Below are 7440 nucleotides of genomic sequence, written 5' to 3' on the forward strand. Positions count from 1 at the left end.
CATCATCACCACGCCATCGTGCTGACAGAACTCTCCCTCGACACTTGGCTGGATCAGAGTTCGAGGGACGTCATCGAGATGTACGTGTGCAAGAACTCAGAGGTGTCGTGCTTTTGGTGCTTGATCGGTCGGGCCGTGAAGATGTATGACTACATCAACCGCGTTGTGCTAATGCTCTCGCTTTTGGTATACGAGGGTACGTGGACACACTCTCCCCTCTCGTTGCTATGCATCACCATGATCTTGCGTGTGCGTAGGAATTTTTTTGAAATTACTACGTTTCCCAATAGTGGCATCCGAGCCTAGGTTTTATGCGTTGATGTTATATGCACGAGTAGAACACAAGTGAGTTGTGGGCGATACAAGTCATACTGCTTACCAGTATGTCATACTTTGGTTCCGCGGTAATGTTGGATGAAGCGGTGATGTCTACTACGCAACCTTCTTCTTGTAGACGTTGTTGGGCCTGCAAGTGCACAGGTTTGTAGGACAGTAGCAAATTTCCCTCAAGTGGATGACCTAAGGTTTACCAATCCGTAGGAGGCGTAGGATGAAGATGGTCTCTCTCAAACAACCCTGCAACCAAATAACAAAGAGTCTCTTGTGTCCCCAACACACCCAATACAATGTATAGGTGCACTAGTTCGGCGAAGAGATGGTGATACAAGTGCAATATGGATGGTAGATAAAGGTATTTGTAATCTGAAATTATAAAAACAGCAAGGTAACTAATGATAAAAGTGAGTGTAAACGGTATTGCAATGGTAGGAAACAAGGCCTAGGGTTCATACTTTCACTATTGCAAGTTCTCTCAACAATAATAACATAGATAGATCATATAACAATCCCTCAACATGCAACAAAGAGTCACTCCAAAGACACTAATAGAGGAGAACAAACGAAGAGATTATGGTAGGGTACAAAACCACCTCAAAGTTATTCTTTCGGATCAATCTATTCAAGAGTTCATACTAGAATAACACCTTAAGACACAAATCAACCTAAACCCTAATGTCACCTAGATACTCCATTGTCACCTCAAGTATCCGTGGGCATGATTATACGATATGCATCACAAAATCTCAGATTCATCTATTCAACCAACACAAAGTACTTCAAAGAGTGTCCCAAAGTTTCTACCGGAGAGTCAAGAACGTGTGCCAACCCCTATGCATAGGTTCATGAGCAGAACCCGCAAGTTGGTCACCAAAACATACATCAAGAGGCACATGATATCCCATTGTCACCACAAATAAGCACGGCAACACATACATCAAGTGTTCTCATAAAAGACTCAATCCGATAAGATAACTTCAAAGGAAAACTCAATTCATCACAAGAGAGTAGAGGGGGAGAAACATCATAAGATCCAACTACAATAGCAAATCTCGGGATACATCAAGATCATGCCATAGAGGGAACACGAGAGAGAACACGAGAGAGAGAGATCAAACACATAGCTACTGGTACATACCCTCAGCCTCGAGGGTGAACTACTCCCTCGTCGTCATGGAGAGCGCCGGGATGATGAAGACGACCACCGATGAAGGATCCCCCCTCCGGTAGGGTGCCGGGAAGGGCTCCTGAGAGGTTTTTGGTGGCTACAGAGGCTTGCAGCGGCGGAACTCCCGATCTATCTTGATATTCGATGTTTTTAGGATACGTAGGCTTATATAGGCGAAAGAAGTCGGTCGGGAGGTGCTCGAGGGGCCCACGAGACAGGGGGGCACGCCTACTAGGGGGGGGGCTCCTATCTCGTGGCTTCCTCGATGACCCCCCGGCTTGCACTCCAAGTCTCCTGGATCATAATCTTCCCAAAAATCACGTTGCCGAAGGTTTCGTTCCGTTTGGACTACGTTTGATATTCCTTTTCTTCGAAATACTGAAACAGGCAATAAAACAACAATATGGGCTGGGCCTCCAGTTAATAGGTTAGTCCCAAAAGTAATATAAAAGTGTATAATAAAGCCCATAATCATTCAAAACAGGTAATATAATAACATGGAACAATCAAAAATTATAGATACGTTGGAGACGTATCAAGCATCCCCAAGCTTAATTCCTGCTCATCCTCGAGTAGGTAAATGATAAAAACAGAATTTTTGATGTGGAATGCTACCTAGCATGATTCTCGGTGTAATTTCTCTTTATTGTGGCATGAATGTTCAGATCCAAATGATTCAAAATAAAAGTTCATATTGACAAAAGAAATAGTAACACTTCAAGCATGCTAATAAAAGCAATCATGTCTTCTCAAAATAACAAGGCTAAAGAAAGTTCATCCCTACAAAATCATATAGTTAGGCTATGCTTCATTTTCGTCACATAAAGATGTTCCCAACTTCTATACCCCCGATGACAAGCCAAGCAATTGTTTCGTACTCAAATAATCTCAAACTTTTTCAACCTTCACGCAATACATGAGCGTGAGCCAAGGATATAGCACTATGGGTGGAATATAATAATGATTGGGGGTTGTGTGGAGAAGACAAAAAAGGAGAAAGTCTCACATTGGCGAGGATAATCAACGGGCTATGGAGATGCCCATCAATTGATGTCAACATGAGGAGTAGGGATTGCCATGCAATGGATGCACTAGAGCTATAAATGAATGCTCAACAAAAGGAAACTAGTGGGTGTGCATCCAACTTGCTTGCTCACGAAGACCTAGGACATTTTAGAAAGCCCATCGTAGGAATATACAAGCCAAGTTCTATAATGAAAAATTCCCACTAGTATGAAAAAGACAACCTATGAGACTCACTACATGAAGAACATGGTGCTACTTTGAAGCACAATATATGAGACTCACTACGTGAAGAACAAGGTGCTACTTCGAAGCACGAGTGTGGAAAAAGAGATAGTAACATAGCCCTTTTTATTTATTTATTTATTTTCTTTTTTTCTTTTTCTTTTTTGGGCCTTTTTTTGGCCTTTCTTCCCCTTTTTTTCTTTTTTTCTTTGGGCAATGCTCTAATAATGATGATCATCACACTTCTATTGATTACAACATATGAATTACAACTCGAAACTAGAACAAGATATGACTCTATATGAATGCCTCCGGTGGTGTACCGGGATGGTGCAATGAATCAAGAGTGACATGTATGAAAAATAATGCATGGTGGCTTTGCCACAAATACGATGTCAACTACATGATCACGCAATGGCAATATGACAAAAGTAATGTATGTCATCATGATGATAAACGGAACGGTGGAAAGTTGCATGGCAATATATCTCGGAATGGCTATGGAAATGCCATAATAGGTAGGTATGGTTGCTGTTTTGAGGAATATATAAGGAGGTTTATGTGTGATAGAGCGTATCGTATCACGGGGTTTGGATGCACCGGCGAAGTTTGCACCAACTCAAGGTGAGAAAGGGCAATGCACGGTACCGAAGAGGCTAGCAAACGCGGAAAGGTAAAAGTGCGTATAATCCATGGACTCAACATTAGTCAAAATAACTCATATACTTATTGCAAAAATTTAGAAGTCATCAAAAACTAAGTACTACGCGCATGCTCCTAGGGGGATATATTGGTAGGAAAAGACCATCGCTCGTCCCCGTCGCCACTCATAAGGATGCACAAGCCAGGTACACTTCATGTTTCAAATTTGTTACATAACTTTAACCATACGTGCATGCTACGGGACTTGCTAACTTCAACACAAGCATTCTTTAAATTCATAATCACCCAACTAGCATGACTTCAATATCACTACCTCCATATCTCAAAACAATTATCAAGCATCAAGTTGATCATAGCATCCAATTCACTTCCTATGATAGTTTTCATTCAAATTATCATGCTGTTTAAGACTCTCAAAATAATATAAGTGAAGCATGAGAGTTCATTAATTTCTACAAAATAAAACCACCGTCGTGCTCTAAAAAAAGATATAAGTGAAGCACTAGAGCAAACGACAAACTGCTCCAACAAGATATAAGTGAAGATCAATGAGTAGCTAAATAATTATGCAACTATGCGAAGACTCTCTCTCATTAAAGAATTTCAGATCTTGGTATTGTATTCAAACAGCAATCAAAACAAAATAAAATGACATTGCAAGGATAGCACAACTCATGTGAAGAAGCAAAAACTTAGGCTCAACCGATACTAACCGATAGTTGTTGAAGAAGAAAGGTGGGATGCCTACCGGGGCATCCCCAACCTTAGATGCTTGAGACTTCTTGAAATATTATCTTGGGGTGCCTTGGGAATCCCCAAGCTTGAACTTTTGTGTCTCCTTAATTCCTCTCATATCATGGTTTCTCATTTTATCAAAAGCTTCATTCACAACAAACTCAACAAGAACTCGTGAGATATGTTAGTATAAACCAATGCAAAACCTTATCATTTTATACTGTAAAAAATCACTAAAATTATTATTCAACATTGAATAATAAATGCCTCTGCATATTTAATACTCCTATCCTCAAATAGAATCATTAAACAAGCAAACATATGCAAACAATGCAACCATAACAGCAATCTGCCAAAACAGTACAGTCTGTAAAGAATGCAAGAGTATCAATACTTCCCTGACTCCAAAAATCATGAGAGAAAATTCCCACTGTAATAAACTTATCATATCTTAATATGCAAAAATATTCAACATTATACCATTCTCTAACTTTTCTAGGGATTTTTTGCAACAGTGGTAAACTTTCTGTTTTCGAACAGCAACATGTATACTAGCAAAACAAGCATGGCAAAGGCTATCCTTGACTTTTTTATTGAAACTAAAGATGCAAAACATTAATCTAAATAACAGCAAGAAAATACTAACAGGATAAAATGAAGCTCCAAGAATAACACATATCATGCGGCGAATAAAAATATAGCTCCAAGTAAAGTTACCGATGAACGAAGACGAAAGAGGGGATGCCTTCCGGGGCATCCCCAAGCTTAGTTGCTTGGTTGTCCTTGAATATTACCTTGGGGTTCCTTGGGCATCCCCAAGATTAGGCTCCTTCCACTCTTTATTCCATAGTCCATCGAATCCTTACCCAAAACTTGAAAACTTCAACCACACAAAACTCAAAACAAAACTCGTAAGCTCCGTTAGTATAAGAAAATAAATCACCACTTAGGTACTGTAATGAACTCATTCTAAATTCATATTGGTGTAATATCTACTGTATTATAACTTCTCTATGGTTCATACCCTTACATACTAGCCATAGATTCATCAAAATAAGCAAACAACACAATGAAAACAGAATCTGTCAAAAACAGAACAGTCTGTAGTAATCTTTATCAAACGTATACTTCTGGAATCCAAAAATTATGAAATAAATTGGTGGACCTGAGGAATTTGTCTATTAATCATATGTAAAAAGAATCAACCTAAAATCACTCTCCAGTAAAAAATGGCAGCTATTCTCGTGAGCACTAAAGTGTCTGTTTTCTACAGCAAGATCACATAAACTTCACCCAAGTCTTCCCAAAGGTTCTACTTGGCACTTTATTGAAACAAAAGCTATAAGACATGATTAATACAGTAGCATAATCATGTGTACACACAAAAACAGTTAGGATAAATATTGGGTTGTCTCCCAACAAGTGCTTTTCTTTAATGCCTTTTTAGCTAGGCATGATGATGGCAATGATGCTCACATGAAGGATAAGAATTGAAACATAAAGAGAGAATAATGAAGAATATGACTAGCACATTTAAGCCTAACCCACTTCCTATGCATAGGGATTTTGTGAGAAAACAACTTATGGGAACAATGATCAACTAGCATAGGAAGGTAAAACAGGCGTACGTTCGAAAATTGAAGCACACAGAGAAGAAACTTGATATTATTGCAACTCCTACAAGCATATGTTCCTCCCTCATAATAATTTTCAGTAGAATAATGAATGAATTCAACAATATAACCAGCACCTAAAGCATTATTTTCATGATCTACAAGCATAGAAAATTTACTACTCTCCACATAAGCAAAATTTTTCTCATTCGGAATAGTGAGAGTATCATAAGAGACTTGAACACTAAAAAAAGTTTCCACATTAAAAGAGTAATGTTCAGAAAAAGGGTAATGATAATCATGACAAGATTTGTAAATATAATCATCACTACTTTTTATAGCATAAGTTTCATCAAAATAATCATCATAAGTAGCAACTTCGTTCTCATCATAATCGATTGAAACCTCTCCCAAGATAGTGGAATCACAAAATGAAGTTGACACTCTTCCAAATCCACTTTCATATTCATCACAATAAAATTCAACATCCTCCAAAATAGTGGGATCACTACTTCCTAAAGTTGACACTCTTCCGAACCCACTTTCATCAATATAATCATCATAGGTAGGAGGCATGCTATCATCATAACAACTTTGCATATCAAAACTTGGGATGCTAAAAATATCATATTCATTAAACGTAGCATCCCCAAGCTTGGGAAAAACATTAATTTCAGCAAATATATTCTCAAATATTTCATCCTCATCAAACATAGCTTCCCCAAGCTTGGGCCCTTTCATATCATAAGCATAATCATTCTCATCGTTAAAAATATGGATAGCACCAATAGTAAAGCAATTATCATCATCACAATGAGTAGTAGGAGCAACATCATTTGGGAGGGATACATTTCTACCTTTGTTGCTCCTTCTTTTCTTTTTCTTCTTCACATCATGTGTGGGTTCAACCTTCCTCTTTGAGCTCCTTATTGATGAGATTGGTATAATAGAAAGCTCCTCCTCGTTACCTAATTCATCATAAGAAATAATAGGAGGATATTGGGAAGTTTCTTCCCTTTCATTAATATTCTCATCATCTTCTATTTGCTTTCTTTTCTTTAGGTATTTGGCAATATAAGTATTTTCAATGCAATTCACCGCACAAAACATATAAATATCCTCTAGATCAAAATCAAGAAATCTATCAAGATTAAATTTTGGAATACCCTCAGTTATACGTTTCATTTCTTCATACCCCAAAAGAAGACTAAGCTCTTTATGATGCCCAAGGGTAATCAATTTATCACAATTTTTGGACACGATTCGATCATGAAACAATTTGCATTGGAGATTTAAATGACCACGTTCATTGCAAAGTTCACAAGGAGCACAAAAAATATTGAATCTTCTAGCACACTCATCAAGACTTTCTTGCAAACCTTTAGTTTTTAAATATTTATGCCTCTTGCAATATCTATTTTCTCTATTTGGTGTGTCCATGCAAGTCCAATCTACTCCACACAAATCAACATGCTTATAGGAGAAATTTTCATCATAACTAGTGCAATCATCATTAGTACTATGGATATTCAAGGAGTTCATACTAACAACATTGCAATCATGCTCATCATTCAAAGATTTAGTATCAAGCATTCTAATGCATTCTTCTTCTAGCACTTGAGCACAATTTTCCTTTCCATCAAACTCACGAAATATATTAAAAAGACGAAGCGTACG

This window comes from Triticum aestivum, chromosome 2B (assembly GCF_018294505.1).
Source record: "Triticum aestivum cultivar Chinese Spring chromosome 2B, IWGSC CS RefSeq v2.1, whole genome shotgun sequence".
Taxonomy (NCBI): Eukaryota; Viridiplantae; Streptophyta; class Magnoliopsida; order Poales; family Poaceae; genus Triticum; species Triticum aestivum.